This window comes from Pseudophryne corroboree (assembly GCF_028390025.1).
Source record: "Pseudophryne corroboree isolate aPseCor3 chromosome 3 unlocalized genomic scaffold, aPseCor3.hap2 SUPER_3_unloc_7, whole genome shotgun sequence".
Classification (NCBI taxonomy): Eukaryota; Metazoa; Chordata; class Amphibia; order Anura; family Myobatrachidae; genus Pseudophryne; species Pseudophryne corroboree.
Genome location: NW_026967563.1, coordinates 794,892 through 821,421, shown reverse-complemented (window position 1 = coordinate 821,421; position 26,530 = coordinate 794,892). Strand labels below are relative to the sequence as shown.

The 26,530-nt window shown below is 48.1% G+C and overlaps 1 pseudogene; it reads left to right on the top strand.

Annotated features, from left to right (window-relative positions):
- The window catches only part of LOC134984638 (oocyte zinc finger protein XlCOF7.1-like), a 218,421-nt pseudogene that overhangs the window by 180,891 nt on the left and 11,000 nt on the right, over positions 1-26,530 (top strand).

The window sequence follows — 26,530 nt, the reverse complement described above, 5'->3', positions numbered from 1 at the left end:
ATTCTCCCTCGTGGGGGTCCACGACCCCCCTGGAAGGAGAATAGAATAGTGTGGCGCGCGTAGCGCGCCACCGTGCCCGTAGCGTGTCGAGCGCAGCGAGCCCGCAAAGGGCTCATTTGCGCTCGCCACACTGTCGGTAAGCCGGTGGCCGGCCTCCCGGCGCAGGTATGCTGGTCGCCGGGAGATCGTAGTGAACCCATATACTCATATACATAGCATATTAAACATGCATACATATATATATATATATATATATATATATGTGTACACACACATACAGTACACATATATATATATATATATACACATGTATATATATGTATATATGTATATCATATGTGTGTGTGTGTTTATGTGTATGTATGTATGTATGTATGTATGTATGTATGTGTATATATGTATGCACATGGATATATATGTACTTTAATTAAAATAAAGTAAACTTTTATTGCACTTGCAAGTGCCACCAGGAAGACAGCAGGCTGCAGAGGACGCTAGACAGCCATTAATAATACTCATGCAGCTAAATTTAAATTTAAAAAAAAAAAAAAAAAAATTTTTTTTTTTTTTTTTTTTTTTAGTGGAGGGGGGTTTCTGGGTACTCGGAAACCCCCCCTGGGTGCGCCACTGATCCCTTACATGTGAGTGCAGGTGTTCCGGGCTGTGTGACTGCATTGTATCTATCCCTTACATGTGAGTACAGGTGTTCCGGGCTGTGTGACTGCATTGTATATGTCCCTTACATGTGAGTGCAGGTGTTCCGGGCTGTGTGACTGCATTGTATCTATCCCTTACATGTGAGTGCAGGTGTTCCGGGCTGTGTGACTGCATTGTATCTATCCCTTACATGTGAATGCAGGTGTTCAGGGCTGTGTGACTGCATTGTATCTATCCCTTACATGTGAGTGCAGGTGTTTCGGGCTGTGTGACTGCATTGTATCTATCCCTTACATGTGAGTACAGGTGTTCCGGGCTGTTTGACTGCATTGTATCTATCCCTTACATGTGAGTGCGGGTGTTCCAGGCTGTGTGACTGCATTGTATCTGTCCCTTACATGTGAGTGCAGGTGTTCCGGGCTGTGTGACTGCATTGTATCTATCCCTTACATGTGAGTGCAGGTGTTCCGGGCTGTGTGACTGCATTGTATCTGTCCCTTACATGTGAGTGCAGGTGTTCCGGGTTGTGTGACTGCATTGTATCTATCCCTTACATGTGAGTACAGGTGTTCCGGGCTGTGTGACTGCATTGTATCTGTCCCTTACATGTGAGTACAGGTGTTCCGGGCTGTGTGACTGCATTGTATCTATCCCTTACATGTGAGTGCAGGTGTTCCGGGCTGTGTGACTGCATTGTATCTATCCCTTACATGTGAGTGCAGGTGTTCCGGGCTGTGTGACTGCATTGTATCTGTCCCTTACATGTGAGTACAGGTGTTCCGGGCTGTGTGACTGCATTGTATCTATCCCTTACATGTGAGTGCGGGTGTTCCAGGCTGTGTGACTGCATTGTATCTATCCCTTACATGTGAGTGCAGGTGTTCCGGACTGTGTGTCTGCATTGTATCTATCCCTTACATGTGAGTACAGGTGTTCCGGACTGTGTGTCTGCATTGTATCTATCCCTTACATGTGAGTGCAGGTGTTCCGGGCTGTGTGACTGCATTGTATCTATCCCTTACATGTGAGTACAGGTGTTCCGGGCTGTGTGACTGCATTGTATGTATCCCTTACATGTGAGTGCAGGTGTTCCGGGCTGTGTGACTGCATTGTATCTATCCCTTACATGTGAGTGCAGGTGTTCCGGGCTGTGTGACTGCATTGTATCTGTCCCTTACATGTGAGTGCAGGTGTTCCGGGCTGTGTGACTGCATTGTATCTATCCCTTACATGTGAGTACAGGTGTTCCGGGCTGTGTGACTGCATTGTATCTATCCCTTACATGTGAGTACGGGTGTTCCGGGCTGTGTGACTGCATTGTATCTATCCCTTACATGTGAGTGCGGGTGTTCCAGGCTGTGTGACTGCATTGTATCTATCCCTTACATGTGAGTGCAGGTGTTCCGGGCTGTGTGACTGCATTGTATCTATCCCTTACATGTGAGTACAGGTGTTCCGGGCTGTGTGACTGCATTGTATCTATCCCTTACATGTGAGTGCAGGTGTTCCGGGCTGTGTGACTGCATTGTATCTATCCCTTACAGGTGAGTGCAGGTGTTCCGGGCTGTGTGACTGCATTGTATCTGTCCCTTACATGTGAGTGCAGGTGTTCTGGGCTGTGTGACTGCATTGTATCTATCCCTTACATGTGAGTGCAGGTGTTCCGGGCTGTGTGACTGCATTGTATTCCTTACATGTGAGTGCAGGTGTTCCGGGCTCTGTGACTGCATTGTATCTATCCCTTACATGTGAGTGCAGGTGTTCCGGGCTCTGTGACTGCATTGTATCTATCCCTTACATGTGAGTGCAGGTGTTCCGGGCTGTGTGACTGCATTATATCTATCCCTTACATGTGAGTGCAGGTGTTCCGGGCTGTGTGACTGCATTGTATCTATCCCTTACATGTGAGTACAGGTGTTCCGGGCTGTGTGACTGCATTGTATCTGTCCCTTACATGTGAGTGCAGGTGTTCCGGGCTGTGTGACTGCATTGTATCTATCCCTTACATGTGAGTACAGGTGTTCCGGGCTGTGTGACTGCATTGTATCTATCCCTTACATGTGAGTACAGGTGTTCCAGGCTGTGTGACTGCATTGTATCTATCCCTTACATGTGAGTGCAGGTGTTCCGGGCTGTGTGACTGCATTATATCTATCCCTTACATGTGAGTGCAGGTGTTCCGGGCTGTGTGACTGCATTGTATCTATCCCTTACATGTGAGTACAGGTGTTCCGGGCTGTGTGACTGCATTGTATCTGTCCCTTACATGTGAGTGCAGGTGTTCCGGGCTGTGTGACTGCATTGTATCTATCCCTTACATGTGAGTACAGGTGTTCCGGGCTGTGTGACTGCATTGTATCTATCCCTTACATGTGAGTGCAGGTGTTCCGGGCTCTGTGACTGCATTGTATCTATCCCTTACATGTGAGTACAGGTGTTCCGGGCTGTGTGACTGCATTGTATCTATCCCTTACATGTGAGTGCAGGTGTTCCGGGCTGTGTGACTGCATTGTATCTATCCCTTACATGTGAGTGCAGGTGTTCCGGGCTGTGTGACTGCATTGTATCTATCCCTTACATGTGAGTGCAGGTGTTCCGGGCTGTGTGACTGCATTGTATCTATCCCTTACATGTGAGTGCAGGTGTTCCGGGCTGTGTGACTGCATTGTATCTATCCCTTACATGTGAGTACAGGTGTTCCGGGCTGTGTGACTGCATTGTATCTATCACTTACATGTGAGTGCAGGTGTTCCAGGCTGTGTGACTGCATTGTATCTATCCCTTACATGTGAGTACAGGTGTTCCGGGCTGTGTGACTGCATTGTATCTATCCCTTACATGTGAGTGCTGGTGTTCCGGGCTGTGTGACTGCATTGTATCTATCCCTTACATGTGAGTGCAGGTGTTCCGGGCTGTGTGACTGCATTGTATTCCTTACATGTGAGTGCAGGTGTTCCGGGCTCTGTGACTGCATTGTATCTATCCCTTACATGTGAGTGCAGGTGTTCCGGGCTCTGTGACTGCATTGTATCTATCCCTTACATGTGAGTGCAGGTGTTCCGGGCTGTGTGACTGCATTATATCTATCCCTTACATGTGAGTGCAGGTGTTCCGGGCTGTGTGACTGCATTGTATCTATCCCTTACATGTGAGTACAGGTGTTCCGGGCTGTGTGACTGCATTGTATCTGTCCCTTACATGTGAGTGCAGGTGTTCCGGGCTGTGTGACTGCATTGTATCTATCCCTTACATGTGAGTACAGGTGTTCCGGGCTGTGTGACTGCATTGTATATGTCCCTTACATGTGAGTGCAGGTGTTCTGGGCTGTGTGACTGCATTGTATCTGTCCCTTACATGTGAGTGCTGGTGTTCTGGGCTGTGTGACTGCATTGTATCTGTCCCTTACATGTGAGTGCAGGTGTTCCGGGCTGTGTGACTGCATTGTATCTATCCCTTACATGTGAGTGCAGGTGTTCCGGGCTGTGTGACTGCATTGTATCTATCCCTTACATGTGAGTGCAGGTGTTCCGGGCTGTGTGACTGCATTGTATCTATCCCTTACATGTGAGTGCAGGTGTTCCGGGCTGTGTGACTGCATTGTATCTATCCCTTACATGTGAGTGCTGGTGTTCTGGGCTGTGTGACTGCATTGTATCTATCCCTTACATGTGAGTACAGGTGTGTGACTGCATTGTATCTATCCCTTACATGTGAGTGCAGGTGTTCCAGGCTGTGTGACTGCATTGTATCTGTCCCTTACATGTGAGTGCAGGTGTTCCGGGCTGTGTGACTGCATTGTATCTATCCCTTACATGTGAGTGCTGGTGTTCTGGGCTGTGTGACTGCATTGTATCTATCCCTTACATGTGAGTACAGGTGTGTGACTGCATTGTATCTATCCCTTACATGTGAGTGCAGGTGTTCCAGGCTGTGTGACTGCATTGTATCTGTCCCTTACATGTGAGTGCAGGTGTTCCGGGCTGTGTGACTGCATTGTATCTGTCCCTTACATGTGAGTACAGGTGTTCCGGGCTGTGTGACTGCATTGTATCTATCCCTTACATGTGAGTACAGGTGTTCCGGGCTGTGTGACTGCATTGTATCTATCCCTTACATGTGAGTACAGGTGTTCCGGGCTGTGTGACTGCATTGTATCTATCACTTACATGTGAGTGCAGGTGTTCCGGGCTGTGTGACTGCATTGTATCTGTCCCTTACATGTGAGTGCAGGTGTTCCGGGCTGTGTGACTGCATTGTATCTATCCCTTACATGTGAGTGCAGGTGTTCCGGGCTGTGTGACTGCATTGTATCTATCCCTTACATGTGAGTGCAGGTGTTTCGGGCTGTGTGACTGCATTGTATTCCTTACATGTGAGTGCAGGTGTTCCGGGCTCTGTGACTGCATTGTATCTATCCCTTACATGTGAGTGCAGGTGTTCCGGGCTGTGTGACTGCATTGTATCTATCCCTTACATGTGAGTGCTGGTGTTCTGGGCTGTGTGACTGCATTGTATCTATCCCTTACATGTGAGTGCAGGTGTTCTGGGCTGTGTGACTGCATTGTATCTATCCCTTACATGTGAGTGCAGGTGTTCCGGGCTGTGTGACTGCATTGTATCTATCCCTTACATGTGAGTACAGGTGTGTGACTGCATTGTATCTATCCCTTACATGTGAGTACAGGTGTTCCGGGCTGTGTGACTGCATTGTATCTATCCCTTACATGTGAGTACAGGTGTTCCGGGTTGTGGTACTGCATTGTATCTATCCCTTACATGTGAGTGCAGGTGTTCCGGGCTGTGTGACTGCATTGTATCTATCCCTTACATGTGAGTGCAGGTGTTCCGGGCTGTGTGACTGCATTGTATCTATCCCTTACATGTGAGTGCAGGTGTTCCGGGCTGTGTGACTGCATTGTATCTATCCCTTACATGTGAGTACAGGTGTGTGACTACATTGTATCCATCCCTTACATGTGAGTGCAGGTGTTCCGGGCCGTGTGACTGCATTGTATCTATCCCTTACATGTGAGTACAGGTGTTCCGGGCTGTGTGACTGCATTGTATCTGTCCCTTACATGTGAGTGCAGGTGTTCTGGGCTGTGTGACTGCATTGTATCTATCCCTTACATGTGAGTGCAGGTGTTCCGGGCTGTGTGACTGCATTGTATCTATCCCTTACATGTGAGTGCAGGTGTTCCGGGCCGTGTGACTGCATTGTATCTATCCCTTACATGTGAGTGCAGGTGTTCTGGGCTGTGTGACTGCATTGTATCTATCCCTTACATGTGAGTACAGGTGTTCCGGGCTGTGTGACTGCATTGTATCTGTCCCTTACATGTGAGTGCAGGTGTTCCGGGCTGTGTGACTGCATTGTATCTGTCCCTTACATGTGAGTGCGGGTGTTCCAGGCTGTGTGACTGCATTGTATCTGTCCCTTACATGTGAGTGCAGGTGTTCTGGGCTGTGTGACTGCATTGTATCTATCCCTTACATGTGAGTGCAGGTGTTCCGGGCTGTGTGACTGCATTGTATCTGTCCCTTACATGTGAGTGCAGGTGTTCCGGGCTGTGTGACTGCATTGTATCTGTCTCTTACATGTGAGTACAGGTGTTCCGGGCTGTGTGACTGCATTGTATCTATCCCTTACATGTGAGTACAGGTGTTCCGGGCTGTGTGACTGCATTGTATCTATCCCTTACATGTGAATACAGGTGTTCCGGGCTGTGTGACTGCATTGTATGTATCCCTTACATGTGAGTACAGGTGTTCCGGGCTGTGTGACTGCATTGTATCTATCCCTTACATGTGAGTGCAGGTGTTCCGGGCTGTGTGACTGCATTGTATCTATCCCTTACATGTGAGTGCAGGTGTTCCGGGCCGTGTGACTGCATTGTATCTATCCCTTACATGTGAGTACGGGTGTTCCGGGCTGTGTGACTGCATTGTATCTATCCCTTACATGTGAGTGCAGGTGTTCCTGGCTGTGTGACTGCATTGTATCTATCCCTTACATGTGAGTGCAGGTGTTCTGGGCTGTGTGACTGCATTGTATCTATCCCTTACATGTGAGTGCAGGTGTTCCGGGCTGTGTGACTGCATTGTATCTATCCCTTACATGTGAGTGCAGGTGTTCCGGGCTGTGTGACTGCATTGTATCTATCCCTTACATGTGAGTACAGGTGTTCCGGGCTGTGTGACTGCATTGTATCTATCCCTTACATGTGACTGCAGGTGTTCCGGGCTGTGTGACTGCATTGTATCTGTCCCTTACATGTGAGTACAGGTGTTCCGGGCTGTGTGACTGCATTGTATCTATCCCTTACATGTAAGTGCAGGTGTTCCGGGCTGTGTGACTGCATTGTATCTATCCCTTACATGTGAGTACAGGTGTTCCGGGCTGTGTGACTGCATTGTATCTGTCCCTTACATGTGAGTGCAGGTGTTCCGGGCCGTGTGACTGCATTGTATCTATCCCTTACATGTGAGTGCAGGTGTTCCAGGCTGTGTGACTGCATTGTATCTATCCCTTACATGTGAGTGCAGGTGTTCCGGGCTGTGTGACTGCATTGTATCTGCCCCTTACATGTGAGTGCAGGTGTTCCGGGCTGTGTGACTGCATTGTATCTATCCCTTACATGTGAGTGCAGGTGTTCCAGGCTGTGTGACTGCATTGTATCTATCCCTTACATGTGAGTGCAGGTGTTCCGGGCTGTGTGACTGCATTGTATCTGCCCCTTACATGTGAGTGCAGGTGTTCCGGGCTGTGTGACTGCATTGTATCTATCCCTTACATGTGAGTGCAGGTGTTCCGGGCTGTGTGACTGCATTGTATCTATCCCTTACATGTGAGTGCGGGTGTTCCGGGCTGTGTGACTGCATTGTATCTGTCCCTTACATGTGAGTACAGGTGTTCCGGGCTGTGTGACTGCATTGTATCTATCCCTTACATGTGAGTGCAGGTGTTCCAGGCTGTGTGACTGCATTGTATCTGTCCCTTACATGTGAGTACAGGTGTTCCGGGCTGTGTGACTGCATTGTATCTATCCCTTACATGTGAGTGCAGGTGTTCTGGGCTGTGTGACTACATTGTATCTATCCCTTACATGTGAGTGCAGGTGTTCCGGGCTGTGTGACTGCATTGTATCTATCCCTTACATGTGAGTACGGGTGTTCCGGGCTGTGTGACTGCATTGTATCTGTCCCTTACATGTGAGTACAGGTGTTCCGGGCTGTGTGACTGCATTGTATCTATCCCTTACATGTGAGTGCAGGTGTTCCGGGCTGTGTGACTACATTGTATCTATCCCTTACATGTGAGTGCAGGTGTTCCGGGCTGTGTGACTGCATTGTATCTATCCCTTACATGTGAGTACAGGTGTTCCGGGCTGTGTGACTGCATTGTATCTATCCCTTACATGTGAGTGCAGGTGTTCCGGGCTGTGTGACTGCATTGTATCTATCCCTTACATGTGAGTGCAGGTGTTCCGGGCTGTGTGACTGCATTGTATCTATCCCTTACATGTGAGTGCAGGTGTATCGGGCTGTGTGACTGCATTGTATCTATCCCTTACATGTGAGTACAGGTGTTCCGGACTGTGTGACTGCATTGTATCTGTCCCTTACATGTGAGTACAGGTGTTCCGGGCTGTGTGACTGCATTGTATCTGTCCCTTACATGTGAGTACAGGTGTTCCGGGCTGTGTGACTGCATTGTATCTATCCCTTATATGTGAGTGCAGGTGTTCCGGGCTGTGTGACTGCATTGTATCTATCCCTTACATGTGAGTGCAGGTGTTCCGGGCTGTGTGACTGCATTGTATCTGTCCCTTACATGTGAGTGCAGGTGTTCCGGGCTGTGTGACTACATTGTATCTATCCCTTACATGTGAGTGCAGGTGTTCCGGGCTGTGTGACTGCATTGTATCTATCCCTTACATGTGAGTGCAGGTGTTCCGGGCTGTGTGACTGCATTGTATCTGTCCCTTACATGTGAGTGCAGGTGTTCCGGGCTGTGTGACTGCATTGTATCTGTCCCTTACATGTGAGTGCAGGTGTTCCGGGCTGTGTGACTACATTGTATCTATCCCTTACATGTGAGTGCAGGTGTTCCGGGCTGTGTGACTGCATTGTATCTATCCCTTACATGTGAGTGCAGGTGTTCCGGGCTGTGTGACTGCATTGTATCTGTCCCTTACATGTGAGTACAGGTGTTCCGGGCTGTGTGACTGCATTGTATCTATCCCTTACATGTGAGTGCAGGTGTTCCGGGCTGTGTGACTGCATTGTATCTATCCCTTACATGTGAGTGCAGGTGTTCCGGGCTGTGTGACTGCATTGTATCTATCTCTTACATGTGAGTGCAGGTGTTCCGGGCTGTGTGACTGCATTGTATCTGTCCCTTACATGTGAGTACAGGTGTTCCGGGCTGTGTGACTGCATTGTATCTGTCCCTTACATGTGAGTGCAGGTGTTCCGGGCTGTGTGACTGCATTGTATCTATCCCTTACATGTGAGTGCAGGTGTTCCGGGCTGTGTGACTGCATTGTATCTATCCCTTACATGTGAGTGCAGGTGTTCCGGGCTGTGTGACTGCATTGTATCTATCCCTTACATGTGAGTGCAGGTGTTCCGGGCTGTGTGACTGTATTGTATCTATCCCTTACATGTGAGTACAGGTGTTCCGGGCTGTGTGACTGCATTGTATCTGTCCCTTACATGTGAGTGCGGGTGTTCCGGGCTGTGTGACTGCATTGTATCTATCCCTTACATGTGAGTACAGGTGTTCCGGGCTGTGTGACTGCATTGTATCTATCCCTTACATGTGAGTGCAGGTGTTCTGGGCTGTGTGACTGCATTGTATCTATCCCTTACATGTGAGTGCAGGTGTTCCGGGCTGTGTGACTGCATTGTATCTATCCCTTACATGTGAGTGCAGGTGTTCCGGGCTGTGTGACTGCATTGTATCTATCCCTTACATGTGAGTACAGGTGTTCCGGGCTGTGTGACTGCATTGTATCTATCCCTTACATGTGACTGCAGGTGTTCCGGGCTGTGTGACTGCATTGTATCTGTCCCTTACATGTGAGTACAGGTGTTCCGGGCTGTGTGACTGCATTGTATCTATCCCTTACATGTAAGTGCAGGTGTTCCGGGCTGTGTGACTGCATTGTATCTATCCCTTACATGTGAGTACAGGTGTTCCGGGCTGTGTGACTGCATTGTATCTGTCCCTTACATGTGAGTGCAGGTGTTCCGGGCCGTGTGACTGCATTGTATCTATCCCTTACATGTGAGTGCAGGTGTTCCAGGCTGTGTGACTGCATTGTATCTATCCCTTACATGTGAGTGCAGGTGTTCCGGGCTGTGTGACTGCATTGTATCTGCCCCTTACATGTGAGTGCAGGTGTTCCGGGCTGTGTGACTGCATTGTATCTATCCCTTACATGTGAGTGCAGGTGTTCCAGGCTGTGTGACTGCATTGTATCTATCCCTTACATGTGAGTGCAGGTGTTCCGGGCTGTGTGACTGCATTGTATCTGCCCCTTACATGTGAGTGCAGGTGTTCCGGGCTGTGTGACTGCATTGTATCTATCCCTTACATGTGAGTGCAGGTGTTCCGGGCTGTGTGACTGCATTGTATCTATCCCTTACATGTGAGTGCGGGTGTTCCGGGCTGTGTGACTGCATTGTATCTGTCCCTTACATGTGAGTACAGGTGTTCCGGGCTGTGTGACTGCATTGTATCTATCCCTTACATGTGAGTGCAGGTGTTCCAGGCTGTGTGACTGCATTGTATCTGTCCCTTACATGTGAGTACAGGTGTTCCGGGCTGTGTGACTGCATTGTATCTATCCCTTACATGTGAGTGCAGGTGTTCTGGGCTGTGTGACTACATTGTATCTATCCCTTACATGTGAGTGCAGGTGTTCCGGGCTGTGTGACTGCATTGTATCTATCCCTTACATGTGAGTACGGGTGTTCCGGGCTGTGTGACTGCATTGTATCTGTCCCTTACATGTGAGTACAGGTGTTCCGGGCTGTGTGACTGCATTGTATCTATCCCTTACATGTGAGTGCAGGTGTTCCGGGCTGTGTGACTACATTGTATCTATCCCTTACATGTGAGTGCAGGTGTTCCGGGCTGTGTGACTGCATTGTATCTATCCCTTACATGTGAGTACAGGTGTTCCGGGCTGTGTGACTGCATTGTATCTATCCCTTACATGTGAGTGCAGGTGTTCCGGGCTGTGTGACTGCATTGTATCTATCCCTTACATGTGAGTGCAGGTGTTCCGGGCTGTGTGACTGCATTGTATCTATCCCTTACATGTGAGTGCAGGTGTATCGGGCTGTGTGACTGCATTGTATCTATCCCTTACATGTGAGTACAGGTGTTCCGGACTGTGTGACTGCATTGTATCTGTCCCTTACATGTGAGTACAGGTGTTCCGGGCTGTGTGACTGCATTGTATCTGTCCCTTACATGTGAGTACAGGTGTTCCGGGCTGTGTGACTGCATTGTATCTATCCCTTATATGTGAGTGCAGGTGTTCCGGGCTGTGTGACTGCATTGTATCTATCCCTTACATGTGAGTGCAGGTGTTCCGGGCTGTGTGACTGCATTGTATCTGTCCCTTACATGTGAGTGCAGGTGTTCCGGGCTGTGTGACTACATTGTATCTATCCCTTACATGTGAGTGCAGGTGTTCCGGGCTGTGTGACTGCATTGTATCTATCCCTTACATGTGAGTGCAGGTGTTCCGGGCTGTGTGACTGCATTGTATCTGTCCCTTACATGTGAGTGCAGGTGTTCCGGGCTGTGTGACTGCATTGTATCTGTCCCTTACATGTGAGTGCAGGTGTTCCGGGCTGTGTGACTACATTGTATCTATCCCTTACATGTGAGTGCAGGTGTTCCGGGCTGTGTGACTGCATTGTATCTATCCCTTACATGTGAGTGCAGGTGTTCCGGGCTGTGTGACTGCATTGTATCTGTCCCTTACATGTGAGTACAGGTGTTCCGGGCTGTGTGACTGCATTGTATCTATCCCTTACATGTGAGTGCAGGTGTTCCGGGCTGTGTGACTGCATTGTATCTATCCCTTACATGTGAGTGCAGGTGTTCCGGGCTGTGTGACTGCATTGTATCTATCTCTTACATGTGAGTGCAGGTGTTCCGGGCTGTGTGACTGCATTGTATCTGTCCCTTACATGTGAGTACAGGTGTTCCGGGCTGTGTGACTGCATTGTATCTGTCCCTTACATGTGAGTGCAGGTGTTCCGGGCTGTGTGACTGCATTGTATCTATCCCTTACATGTGAGTGCAGGTGTTCCGGGCTGTGTGACTGCATTGTATCTATCCCTTACATGTGAGTGCAGGTGTTCCGGGCTGTGTGACTGCATTGTATCTATCCCTTACATGTGAGTGCAGGTGTTCCGGGCTGTGTGACTGTATTGTATCTATCCCTTACATGTGAGTACAGGTGTTCCGGGCTGTGTGACTGCATTGTATCTGTCCCTTACATGTGAGTGCGGGTGTTCCGGGCTGTGTGACTGCATTGTATCTATCCCTTACATGTGAGTACAGGTGTTCCGGGCTGTGTGACTGCATTGTATCTATCCCTTACATGTGAGTGCAGGTGTTCCGGGCTGTGTGACTGCATTGTATCTATCCCTTACATGTGAGTGCAGGTGTTCCGGGCTGTGGTACTTCACAATGACTTTGTGGTTTGTGAAGGCCGTCACATCTGCAGTTGCTAGAGCTGGACATTGTGTGTGCTTAGCTTCTGGTCTTCCAAAGTGTAAGAAAGAGGATAATGCACCTGTGCTGGTTCCATGTAAGGCCTGTGCGGCAGCATTATCTTCACAGGACCTTGTGCAGGAACATTTGTGATAAATGCTATGTGCCAAACCTACAACGGCTGCTCCAACCAGGCCCTGTGCAGGAACCACCCTGGGTGGCTTCTTTTGCACAGGTGGAGCGATTGGTGCCTCCTGCTTTGCTGCCTAATGTGGGGTTTCTGCAGCAATTGCCCCATGCATTGCATTCCCCGGGGTATCCTCCATGGATGAACTTATTGACCTACTCAGACCACACGTCGGCCACCTCTCAGCAGTTGCTGCAGCAGACCGTCCTCAGATGAGTATGGCACATAAGCGCTCTCTGTTATCCTTACAGTCTAGACAGTGGTCAGACTCTGGAGTCCTCAGAGGAAGAGTTGGACACCTCTCTCTCTCTCTCTCTCTCTCTCTCTCTGTCTGTTATCCTTACAGTCTACACAGTGGTCAGACTCTGGAGTCCTCAGAGGAAGAGTTGGACACCTCTCTCTCTGTTATCCTTACAGTCTACACAGTGGTTAGACTCTGGAGTCCTCAGAGGAAGAGTTGGGCACCTCTCTCTCTCTGGCTCTTTGTCGGGTGAGGAGGATCATCTTTAAGCGTCAGAAGGTGGTTAAGGCTGAGTTCCCTCACTGAGTATCATGCTGAACTCCTTCAGGAAGCTTGGAATGCTCCTAGTAAGAAGGTCCTGGTGCCTAAGAGCATCTCGTTACCCTTTACCACAAGGAGAGTATGCTAAATGGGAAATTCCCCCTCGTGTGGATGTTCACGTGGCACGCCTGGTGCACTCCTCCACATTAATTAGGCTGATGCACTAAAGGACAGTCTGAAGTTAGATGGTTCCATAGACCAGCTGTCTCTTATTGCTAACCTCAAGTAATCAGCCCGATATATAGAAGAGGCATCCTGGGATACGAGTCTGTTGGCTTCCAGGGCCTCGACTACTTCAGTGGTAGCTCGCTGTGTGCAGAATTGGATAATATTGTGTCTACACTGTCAGCTTCTAAATCTGCTTTTTTGCCATCAGCATCTAACCCGAAGGCTGGGACGTCTTTCTTTTGGAATTTTCGGTTTTAAGGCAAAGGTTAGAGGACAGACTAGCATTAGTTTTGAATCCTAGAGTTCGAATCATGTCTATACTAATATTTAAAAGTTTTCCCTCTCGGTCCGATTTTTTATGCAGAGGTGATCTATATAAATAGATATCTTTTTTCCCCTTTGATTAAACTTCTCTTAACCTAAAACGGCACCACTAGTACATATACGGATAACAATATTTGTCCAGTGAACCTTGTGATAAATGTCTGCCATTCATTATAGGTGAAGCTAGCAGGTGATCTAATTTGTTGTGAATCAATACACCTGTCATGACACCTGAACTGAAACCATTATTTTCAATGGCTTACTATCTACTACAATATAAAGTATAACCATATTAAACCTACACCTTTCTCTGACATCAACAAGTCAATTATAAATGTATCTTTTTTTAGTCATTTCTGGCAACTATATATAATGTTATGTGTTAGTACATGAGAGCCTTCGTTTCTTGCATCTTTATTGTTTTTAACATTGCTGATGACATTCACCTGTCCACACTAATCAACTCAGCCTTTAAATACCGGATGACCTAGGAGGCAGGTATCTACCTTTGAGAAAGTCACGTGAACGTGACGAAACGCGTCAGGACCCGCCCCTATCCACACTCAGCTCAGGTGAAATCTTCCAGGTGCTCCTTGGTCCCCGCTGCACTCTCCGTCTACAGCATCCGACATCAGCGGCTTCAGCGCACACGCCGCCACGACCGGGTTGTGAGAGAGACGGTCTCTTCCTTTCCGCTGCACAGCGTATATGGGCATTGCAGGACATTGAAGCCGAGGACGCTCGGCTCTTACCAGCCCATTTTGGAAAGGTATTGAATATCAATTTCAACTGAGGGACATGTAACCTATTAGGATTCCATCAGCACACCTGGTACCTATCAATTATCTAACAAGTGGAACTCGGAACTTTTCACCCCAAAAAGCTGAGTTATTACAACATACCACCAGTTCATGTCTAGTGAATGTTCTTTTATATATATATATATATATATATATATATATATATATATGTATGTAAGTAAGATTTGTGGCAAGGGGGTATGACAAGAGGACCATCACACGATGTCTACTTAAAGCCAAAAAAATCCATAGGGGAGCCTCACACAAAACATGTAAGAAGGACAGCTCATTTGTCATCTCTACTACGTTCAATACGGCTGGTCCGGCCATCAGAAAAGCGGTTAGAAAACTCTGGCCAGTGGTCAAAACTGATCCGGCACTCATGAAGAAATTACCTGATAAGCCACTACTCAGCTTCAGACGAGCACACAATCTGAAAGACATACTGATGCAGCCTGACAGAGTAATACCACAAACATCTAATATGTGGCTGATGCCTAAAAAATTAGGATGTTTTAAATGCATAAACTGCACCACATGCAGAAGTATGACGACGGGTCAATTCTTCCATCACCCACATACGGGAGAGAGGATACCCATTCGTCATAGAGTGACATGCACCTCAGACCATGTGGTATACACCCTGACATGCCCATGCTCCTTGGTATACGTGGGGAAGACGGTTCGCCCATTCCGCGAGAGAATGGCTAATCATCGTCTTACCATCAGAAATGCCATATCAAGTGGTACCTCGGATAAACCTGTGGCAAGACACTTTTGTGAAGCACGACACCCTCTGGCAACACTAAGGAGTATGATAATTGACAGAGTGGAGGCACCAAAAAGAGGCGGTGACCGAGCGAAACTCCTATTAAAACGGGAAGCGTCTTGGATACACAGGTTGGATACCATACGACCAAGAGGTCTCAATGATGGGATACATTATAGTATCTTCCTATAGGGAAGGACTCAGGAAGACTCTACCGATACTGATTCTTGAAGAAATAATTCTTTATTTAAATTCTACTGCACATTTTTTTGTTCTCTATACTGATCATTTTTCATATATATACACCAAAAACATTTTTTCATTTTTTTTATTATATTTTTTATTTTTTATACTTTTCATCTTTATATTTTTCATATACTCTTTTGATATTTTTTCATCTTATTTTTTTGTTTCTGTCGTCAACCTTTTAAAGTTTTGATCTCTCTATACAGTTTGAAACCAAAATTTAATATGGGTTATATGAACCCGATATATATATGGGAAGTCCCGGACCAGTCATATATTTAATGACGGTGAGGAGACTATCCTTATATATATTACTGGAAATTAAAATATTTTGTGTACTTTTTATGTAATGAATATCATCATGATATCCTAATCTCTATACCTTCCACCATTAATAACTTGCTCCCTCTGCAGTCATAACCCAACATCACACTCCTAAATTAATGTCCTGTATAAACCACTTAGATGTTGATCATACAGCTTTAAATATATACTTATATATGGATTTGACTATATCCCCCTAATATGGGTAGATTAGACTATATACAGGATTCATATGATCTGTCGATTTGGGGATCTGGCACCCCTAATAGTCCATGAGCTGATGTTTAAATATTGATGCTCACCATTCTGGCGGCCTGATGTTGCTAAGCAACCTATAAAACCAGACATGTGATCTCTATACACAATACAGCTGCAACCAGCGCCTTGTTACTTCCTGACAGACCGGGACTAGGCGGTTGCTAGGCAACCACTAGAAACAACACATAGGAAGTACGTACAGAGGAAATAGCATGTGCGTTCCACAGACCGGAAGTTCGGCCCGCAGTGGAACGCACGCCGCATGTGGACATTACCGACAGTGAATGCAGGTTAGGGACTGCATGAGGGGGTAAGTTAAATAGATTTATGGATTAACCTATCTATTATGACATGATGATTCCTTGTTTTTAATATAAACATGTACAAATGTCTAGTATGTTATTAGTAATTGTTGTTGATATGGGGTGTGGGGGAGTTGCTGTGATTAATTGGAGGGAGGGATTTATATGGGTATATATGTGGCACTAGTTCACTGTACTGGTATCCTGACAAAGGTCAGAAACATGACCGAAACGTCGATCTAATTTATCTACTACTGATGGCTTCAATAAATCTTATGTCTGCTTGAAGACTGGTGAGTGCTCCCCTTATTTGAAAATTGCATTGGAGTTGGATTTTTTCCTCTCATTGGATGTCACCCCAGCACTTTATATACTTCAACGTGAGTGTGGACCCTCTGCCTGTATATATATATATATATATATATATATATATATATATATATATATATATATATATATATATATTCACCGGTTATTTGATAATTATTCTTTTTATATGTTTTATTAATAAACATTGTTATTTTTTACTTTGGCTCTCTGTACATTATGTTTCGTTCCTGATATTCAGCGCAGCCGCTTGTTCTTTTTCCACATCTGTCTTTCACCTGGTGGCTATAGATGTCACACTAGGACAAAAGACATCCTGTTTTGGATTCTGGATTGGGTGGTCCTCACATCTTCAAGGTCGGTGGACTCCAGACGAAAGTTACTTGCCAATCAACGTCCTGGAACTTCGGGCAGTCTACAGGTGCTTTCTTTCAGGCTCAGGATCTCCTCCAAGGCAGGCCTGTTCAGATTCAGTCCGACAATGTCACTGCAGTTGCCTATCTAAACCACCAAGGGGGCACTCTCAGCCATCTGGCTATGGCAAACGTGGAGTGCACGCTCCAGTGGGCCGAAACTCTCCTTCCAGCCATCTCAGCTGTGTTTCTGCCAGGAATCCTCAACTGGGGAGCAGATTCCTCAGTCGGCAGGATGTCCACAGCGGCGAATGGTCTCTGCACCCTGAAGTGTTCCAGAACCTGGTAAACAGATGGGGTCTGCCGGATGTAGACCTGATGGACTCGCGTCACAATCACAAGGTCCCAATCTATAGATCCGGGACCGGAGATCCGCAGGCAGCATTCGTGGACATTTTAGCAGTACGGTGGACCTTCCTTTAGGGATACCTGTTTTCTCCAGTATCGCTGTTACCCAGATTTCTTTGCAAGTTTAAACGGGAAGGAGGCTCCATTATACTGATTACTCCCATATGGCCCAGGCACCATTGGTCCACCGATCTGCAAAATCTATCCATAGACATGCCATTCCTACTGCCACAGCGAGCAGACTTGTTGTCTCGGGGTCCCTGTCTGCATCGGAACCTGGCTCGACTGTCTTTGACGGCTTTGCTCTTGAGTCATCAGTTTTTAGAGCGAAGGGGTTCTCGGATGCAGTGATGTAGACAATCTGCGTCTTCAACCCGCATCTATTATCAGATTTGACATGCTTATTTTCAGTGGTGTGCGCCTAGGCACTATGACCCTCCTACCTTTTAAGGGTCTCCCGGCTTCTGGCCTTTCTACAAGCAGGGTTAGACCTTGGTCTTTGCCTAGCATTCCTGAAAGTACAAGTTTCTGCACTATCCGTGTGGTTTCAATGACCGGTCGCTCCACTACAAGATGGGCGTACCTTTTTTCAAGGAATACTCCATATCCAGCCTCACTTTGTACATCCAGTAGCCCCTGGGATTTATCCCTTGTCCTGCAAGCTCTTAAGACTTCCCCATTTGAGCCTTTAGAGTCAGTGGACCTTAAGTGGTTGTCTGTAAAGGTGTTATATCTCCTGGCTATTGCCTCTACGAGAAGGGGGTCTGATTTAGGAGTGCTTTCCTGTCCTTCGTTTCTGATCTTCCATTAAGATAGGGCAGTTCTCCAGACCAAGGTGGGTCACCTTCCTAAGTTGGTGTCTAAGTTTCATCTAAATACAGAGATATTGGTTCCAGCCTTTTAGTCCTGTTATTGGTGAGGCCTTATTGGATGCGGTTCGTGCACTAAGTATTTACGTAGAACGTACCAGAGTGATCAGGAAAACGGATTCTCTATTTGTCCTGTATGGATTCTATAAGCAAGGTTGGCCAGCTAGTAAACAAACGCTGTCCAGGTGGTTTGCATGACTATTGCAGAGGCTTACATTCGAGCTGATCTTCCTGTTCCGGTCTCTGCTCATTTGATATGTTCAGCAGGTCCCTCATGGGTGGCTCTCTGAGGTGCTACTGCTGAACAACTCTGCAAGGCAGCTACGTTGTCTTCGATTAACACGTTCCTGAGGTTTTTATGCCTTTTGATACCTTTACCTCTCAGGAAGCTTCCTTAGGGCGTTGGATTCTCCTGTCTACTCAGGAGTGTCCCCACCCTTAGGGGAAACTGCTTTAGGACATCCCCAATGTAAGGACTGTGGATCACTATGGATCCTGATGAAGAAAACAAGAGTTATGTTAGACTTACCATGGTGAACTCTTTTTCTTTAAGGTCCATAGGATCCAGAGGGTGCCCACCAAGACACACCTGTCTTGGGGAAATACTTTTCTCTTACGTCCTAGAGGATGCTGGGGTCCACATTAGTACCATGGGGGTATAGATGGGTCCACTAGGAGCCATGGGCATTTTAAGAAATTAATAGTGTGGGCTGGCTCCTCCCTCTATGCCCCTCCTACCGGACTCAGTTTAGAAAATGTGCCTGGAGGAGCCGGTCACGCTTTGGAGAGCTCCTGAAGAGTTTTCCATTTTTTAATGTAATGTTTGTATTTCTCAGTCAGGTCTGTTTAGGCAGCAAACTGACTTCTTCGTGGCACTTAGGGGGGACAACGGCCCAACTTCATAGAGAGTTAATGGTCCCGTTTCTCAGCTGACAGGACCCTGAGCTCCTGAGGGAGCCATTCGCAAGCCACACCACGGCACAGCGTACCCTCCCGCAGCACACCACCACCCCCTAACAGAGCCTGAAGACAGAAGAGTGGTGAGTACAGCGCCGGCGTCCCGGGTTAGCAGGTCACTGGTAGGAATGGCGGCACAAGGGTAGGAGCCCAGCTCTGCATGCTGGGAGGCTCAGAAGGACACACGCTGCGGCGAGGGCCGCACTGAGACTCCTATAATGTCCACACTGGCCACACTATGCTAACAGGGATTTTAATCACTTGGTTAGACATTTAATTCCTTAGGCCAGTATAAAAAATGTGGGAAATTACAGGAGGCGGGGCTTCACTCAGAGCGGATCCTACAGCTCTCCAGCACCATTTTCCCTCTGCAGCTCATACAGGAAGCATTCACAGAGAAGCGCTGCTCCTCCACAAGGACTCCAGGTCTCCTCAGCGGTACCAGGGGGTCTTAGTGAAAGGGGGGGGGGGGTGTAAGTTTATAAAACTCTACTAAAGTGCTTGTTATTGCGACCCAGCTCAGTTTAACTTTGCTAAAGGGGCGCTGTGTGGCTGGCTCTGATTTCTGAGGACCCTGCCTACATATACTGTGTTTCACCTGGTGTGTGTGTGTGTGTGTGTGTGTGTGTGTGTGTGTGTGTGTGTGTGTGTATCCCTTTCACAATCATGTCCATGGGCAGTGTCTCTTGTACTGCAGAATGTCTCTCATCCCCTGAGGACTCACTACCATGCACCCAAGATAGTGCTCCCTCTCAAGCTAGTGGGGCTGAACCCGCATGGTTGGCTTCCATTAAAGGGATGATTTCTAATATTTGCACTAAGCTATCTCATAATGAAAGGGAGACACAATTCTTAAGGCAGTCTATGGATGACCTGATCAACAAAGACCACTCTTAAATCTATATACTTGTCTGCTGGGGTAGCCCAGAGACCCAATATTGCTTGCGCATGGATCTAGAGCAATTTCAAGATGGTCTGATAATCTAATTAATTGAAGATTTAGATTCACTAACCAGGGATGACATTAACTCCTACAGCACATCCAAGATGCTGCTAACTTTATGGTGGAGGCCATAAAAGAAATTGGTTTACTCAACGCATGCACCACTGCCATGGTAGTGTCAGCATGCAGGGGCTTGTGGCTACGCTAGTGGACTGCGGATGCGGATTCCAGAAAAGGCGTGGAGAGCCTACCATTCACGGGCGAGGCTCTGTTTGGAGATGAACTAGATACTTGGATATCTAAGGCCACTGCGGGTAAGTCTACATACCTTCCTTCCTCAGTGACCCCTTTCGGACAGCTAAATTTAAAAACAAGTCCAAGGGTTCTTCTATAGCATTCAGAGGCGGTAAAGGTAAACCCAGAAAAGCCGCAGCTGCAGGTTCTCAGGAACAGACCTCTGGTTCTGCTTCCTCAAAGTCTTGAGCATGACAGTGGACCACACTTCCTGGAAGACAGGCAGGTGGGAGCCCGGATACGTTATTTCAGTCACATCTGGGCAACATCATGCCTAGGTGAAAGATCTTATCGCACAGGGATACAGACTGGAATTTTTCAAGAACTCCCACCTCCCAGATTCTTCATATCAGCTTCTCCAGAAGCAAGTTTGACCTTTACAGGCAGCAATTCAAAAACTGGTACAGGGGGGCGTGGCCTGACCTGCATCCTGAGTAGTTGTGCCCTGCATGAGCTCTTGCCGGCCCTGCTACTAAAGAGCATACACCTCAGACCCTCACCCCTGGTTTTCCCCTCTGACGAGTGCCCAACACGCCCAGGGCTCGGGGAGGCTAGAGAGGTGCCCCCTGGCACTGTTTTAAGGTTGAGGCCTACGCTCCGTCCCGAAGCCGGGACCTCGAGTTTGGGGCCTTCCCCGGGCGTGTGCTCCAGGACCGGAACGCAGCCGCACCGGAACCCCTGGCGTCTCCTATATACCTGCAACCTGGCTGATTCAGGGCCCCTCTCCTCCCCCAGACCATCGGGGACGGCGGCGAGGATCAAGCTCCCGCTCCCCGCCCTCCGGAGCCGCGGCTGCGGCCTCCTTGTCCCTGCACCCAGCCCGGCGGCGGCCATCTTGCTACACCCGGCCCGCCGGCCGACTGCACTCCTCTGCCCCCACGGGCCTGACCTGCTCCCCCTGAGACCTCCTGCCACATAAATACCCCCTCGTGGGGAAAAAGGGGGGTCTGTTGCTCCTTTTGAAGCACCCGGGAGTTGAGGCCTACATCAGCATCGGGATTCGGGGCCTAAATTAACTACACACCCCCGCCTGCCGAGCCCTGCCAGTGTGGAGGCCTGTTAATAGCCACTTATCCCCCCTGCAGATGTGGATGGACTGGCTTCTTCTTTTTGCTCTCTCCTCATATCCCTTGACCCTGCACAGCACCGTGAGAATATCCCAGGAGGGGTGAGTGTTTGCCCTGGGGAGCACTGTCTGGCCGACCCCTGTGACACTGTGCTGCTGACTGTTGTCTGAGTATCTGGCTCCCTCTCTCCCTTGCTCGCTGGATACTTACCTTTGGGCTCTTCTGGAGGCTGACAGCCGGATGCCGGGCCCCTGGTGATGCCGTTCTTCTGATGTAGTCCAGACCCTTTACACACCACCACCTTTGACCTCTATGATTACCTAACCTGTCACCATATATTCTCCGGGATCCATCGCTTCAGAATGCCGCTGAAAAAGGTTTTCGTCTCGGAAAGCGACTCCTGCCCCTCCTACTGCACGGAAGTCCCCTATAGTCACCTCTGCGTCAGACCCTCCCTGCAGTCCTGCTTCTGTCCCGGGGTTCGACCCGGAATCCGACGCCCCTCTCACGGTCAAAGCTCTGTACCAGGCTCTATCAGCATTTAAAACAGAGCTGACTCAAGATCTCACAGCGGCTGTCCGAGAGGTTAAGACAGAATTGCATGCTATAGGGGAACGCACAGACCATCTGGAACGGAAAGTCGAGGAATTGGTCTCGTCTCACAACGACCTCATAGCGGCACATGATTAACAGCAGAATGACCTGGAGGCGTTTAAACTCAAGATTGCGGATATCGAGGACAGATCTCTGCGCAATAATATCAAGATCCGAGGCATTCCCGACTCCGTGCAAAATTCCGAGCTGGAAGATTACGCCACCTCGTTATTTAGGAAGCTCTTGCCCAGGGCTGATCCCAGGGAGCTGCTTATAGACAGGATCCATAGACTACCTAAACCACGCTCGGTGCCCCCCTCGCTCCCGCGAGACACGCTCATGAGAGTGCACTTCTTCACGACTAAAGAACGCATCCTAAAGGCGGCAAGAGACTCCGACTCTGATGCGCTTGGTGGGTTAGAACTCTTTCCGGATTTTTCGACTTTGGCTAAAAGACGATCGTTTATCCCTGTTACACTAGCGCTTCGTGACCACGAGATTAATTACCGATGGGGTTTTCCGATAAAGCTCATCATCTCATATGAAAATAAATCCTACACAGTTGCCTCATTGGAAGCAGGAGTCAAGCTGCTATCTGAGTGGGATATCCCTGTCGCGAAGCCGCCTGGATCCAAGAAACAGTCAACCCTTCAATCGGAGTGGCTCGTCGCCTGAAGTCGTCAATGTAAACCTGGACTTTGAATATGGACGTTATGCTGTACGGTTCTAGCGGATAGGTCTTAACTATTGGTCTAGACGCGGCCACGTGAGTCACCCTCTTAGTAGTTGTAATGCTGGAGTCCCGGCTCCGTCCTCATGGTTTAGTTCATTAGTCCATGCGCATATGTTCTCTGTTGTCCTTACATGGCCGGTAGGCATACTTGTATTTGTATATGTTGTTGTTTTTTTTCCCTTTCTCCTTATTTAGGTCATAGGTGGTGGTGGCGTCAGGCCACATGTGTCCGTCCCCCCCCCCCCCCCGTCCCCCCCCGCTAATGTACTGCTGCATTTTCTGCTTACCTTGCAATAGTTATACTGACCCGATGCACTGGGTCGTTTTGGTTTGTTCTTACCCTTTCTTCCCTTGTTATTTCCTCCCTCCCCACCCCCCTTCACAACACTCTAACTGTGAGACAAAACCATTTCTTACATGTATACAGAAATATCTCACCACTTATGGCGTGCTTTAGACCGTCCCGATGCTCCAGGTGCTGTCCATGAACGCTAAGGGGTTAAATTCCCCTAATAAACGAAGGTTAGCATTGGACTATTTTGCTAGGCACAAGGCAGATGTTATTGCGCTGCAGGAGACGCACTTTTCGTCCTTGGCGCCCCCTACGTTTAAAGACCACAGGTTCCCTATCGGTTATTTTGCAAACGGCCCTTTTAAGAGGAATGGTGTAGCCATATTGTTTAAAAACTCTGTCTCCTTCACTTTACACTCCCAGGTTGCCGATAAAAATGGCCGCTATCTTATCTTGAGTGGCCTTTTAAATGACAAACCGGTTACCCTGGTTTCAGCTTATGCCCCTAACTCAAACCAAGTGGCCTTTTTACGTAAACTATGTTTAGTTATCCAGAGGAACCGTACAGGCTCGCTCCTACTCATGGGGGACTTCAATCTGGTCCTTGACCCTAGGTTGGACAGGTCTCCCAGGCCCTCCCCTTCCCCATTAGCCTCCTCTAACGCCCCATGCTTAGCCTTCCGCAATCTCCTGGCTGAATTTGACATCTACGATATTTGGCGAGTGCAAAACCCTACGGGCCGTGAGTACACATACTATTCTCCCGTTCACAACTCCTATTCCCGCATTGATTTTTTGTTTTCTGATAAATGGACCCTCCAATTTACTAGATTCGCGGATTACCTTCCAATAACCTGGTCAGATCATGCCCCACTGTTTCTTAAATGGGATCTTAATAGTCAGGATGCCCCGCCCCGACCTTGGCGACTCTCCCCTCACCTACTGGCCAACCCCATCTCTAAAAAAAATTATAGTAGACAGCATCATATCCTACTTGTAATTTAATTCTCCTGCGGACACGTCCACTCTGAACTTCTGGTGCGCGCTGAAAGCCGTTGCTAGAGGGGCGGCGATACAGGCAGGAGCCCACCTTAAGAAACTACATCAGCAACGCTTGAATGATTTGGAGCGGAAATTAAGGAACTGGAGGAGAAAAACCAAGTTCGACCCTCGAGATCCCTCCAGAAAGAGTTAGCTGATATTAGGTCCCAGCTTCAGACGTTGCTTATGGTGCGTACCCCGGCCTCGTTAAACAGGATGCGTCAAAAATTTTACCTGACGGGGAATAGACCGGGAAAACTGCTTGCTCGTAAGCCTAGAGCGCAACAAGCTAGGAATAGGATTAAGCTTATTATATCCCCAACAGGCGCCAAAATATCTAACCCTTCGGAGATATCAAATCAGTTTGCTGGCTTCTATTCCCAACTTTATAATCTCTCGACTGACCCTTCTACCCCGCAGCCCACTCTTCCCTCTGTCAACTCCTTCCTTGCTGACTTAAAACTTCCTTCCATTACCGATGACCAATTAGAAGTACTGAATTCCACCTGGTCCACCACGGACACGTTAAGGGCGATTAAATCCCTCCCTAAAGATAAGGCCCCAGGCCCAGACGGCTTTATAAATGATTTTTATGCTTCACTCCAGGACCTCCTGGCTCCCTCCCTGGTAACAGTTTATAATGAAATCACTTCTCAGGGCACTCTCCCAACAGAGATGCTGGAGGCTCGTATTGTCACGATCCCCAAACCAGGTAAGGACTTGACTTCTTGCCAAAACTACCGCCCCATCGCGTTGTTAAACGGAGACATTAAAATATATGCTAAATTAATAGCTCACCAACTGAACGCCCTCCTTCCCTCCTTGATACGCCCTGATCAAGTTGGATTCATCCCCGGTCGACAAGCGTCTGATTATACCCGTAGGTTATTTAACCTCGTAGACTCCATAGCCCGTGATTAGGGCCTCCTCCTGTTATCCTTAGATGCGGAGAAGGCTTTCGACCGCATAAACTGGACCTACATACGGGAAGTATTATTGAAATTTGGCTTCCGCGTGTATGTATAAGTATACAAAATGTCTCTCCTATGTATTTACTGATCCCCCTTCCCCCCCCTCTCCTTTTCTTTCTGTACCCCTGTTGTGCATAACAAAAAAAAAATCTGAATAAAAATTATTGATGTAAAAACAAAAAAAAAAAAACTGGTACAGACTCAGTTCATTGTGCCAGTTCCACGTCACCTACAAAACAAGTGTTCTGATTCCAAACTGTTTGTAGTGCCAAAACCGGACGGTTCGGTGTGACCCATTTTAATCCTAAAGTCTCTGAACCCATATTTAAACGTGTTCAAATTCAAGATGGAATCTCTGAGAGCGGTGATCTCAGGTTTGGAGGATGGGGAATTCCTGATGTCTCTGGACATCAAGGATGCGTAACTTCATGTCCCGATTTGGCCGCCTCATCAGGCTTATCTCAGGTTTGTGTTACAGGACTGCCACTACCAGTTCCATGCCCTGCCATTTGGACTCTCCACAGGTATTCACCAAGGTGATGGCAGAGTTGATGTTGCTCCTCCACTTGCGGGGAGTGAACGGAGGCGTCCGTTCCTGGGAATGATACTGGATAGAGGCGCGGAGGGTATTCATCTCAATGCAAAAGGCATTGGTGATCCTGTCGAGGGTACGTCCCGTAGGTTCTACGACCTACCCGGATTTCGGTGCACCTGTGCATTCGCCTCTTGGGGAAGATGGTGGCCTCTTACTGATCTCTGCAATATGAAATGTTTCACGCAAGGCCCTTCCAGCTGGATCTGTTGGACAAATGGTCCAGATCGCATCTCCACATGCACCAGAGGATACGTCTGTCGCCAAGAGCCAGGATTTCTCTTCTGTGGTGGCTTCAGACTTCTCACCTAGCCAAAGGCCAAAGGTTCGGGATTCAAAATTGGATTCTGCTACCCACAGACGCAAGCCTCAGTTGTTGGGGAGCAGTCACCCAAAGGGAACAGTTCCAAGGAAAATGGTCAAGTCAAGAATCGATTCTTCCGATCAACATTCTGTAACTCAGGGCCGTATACAACGCCTCCCATCCCATATTCTTCAAGATCAGGCCATACAAGTTCAGTCGGACAATGTGACGGCAGCAGCATACATAAACCGACAAGGCGGAACGAAAAACAGAGCTGCAATGTTGGAGGTAAAAAGGATTCTCCTCTGGGCATAAAGACGTGGTGGCGTTGTTGGCAATCTTCATTCCGGGAGTGGACAACTGGGAAGCAAACTCCCTCTGCAGACACGACCTCCATCCAGGAGAGTGGGGCCTTCACCCGCAGGTGTTCGGGTCCCTGGCACGT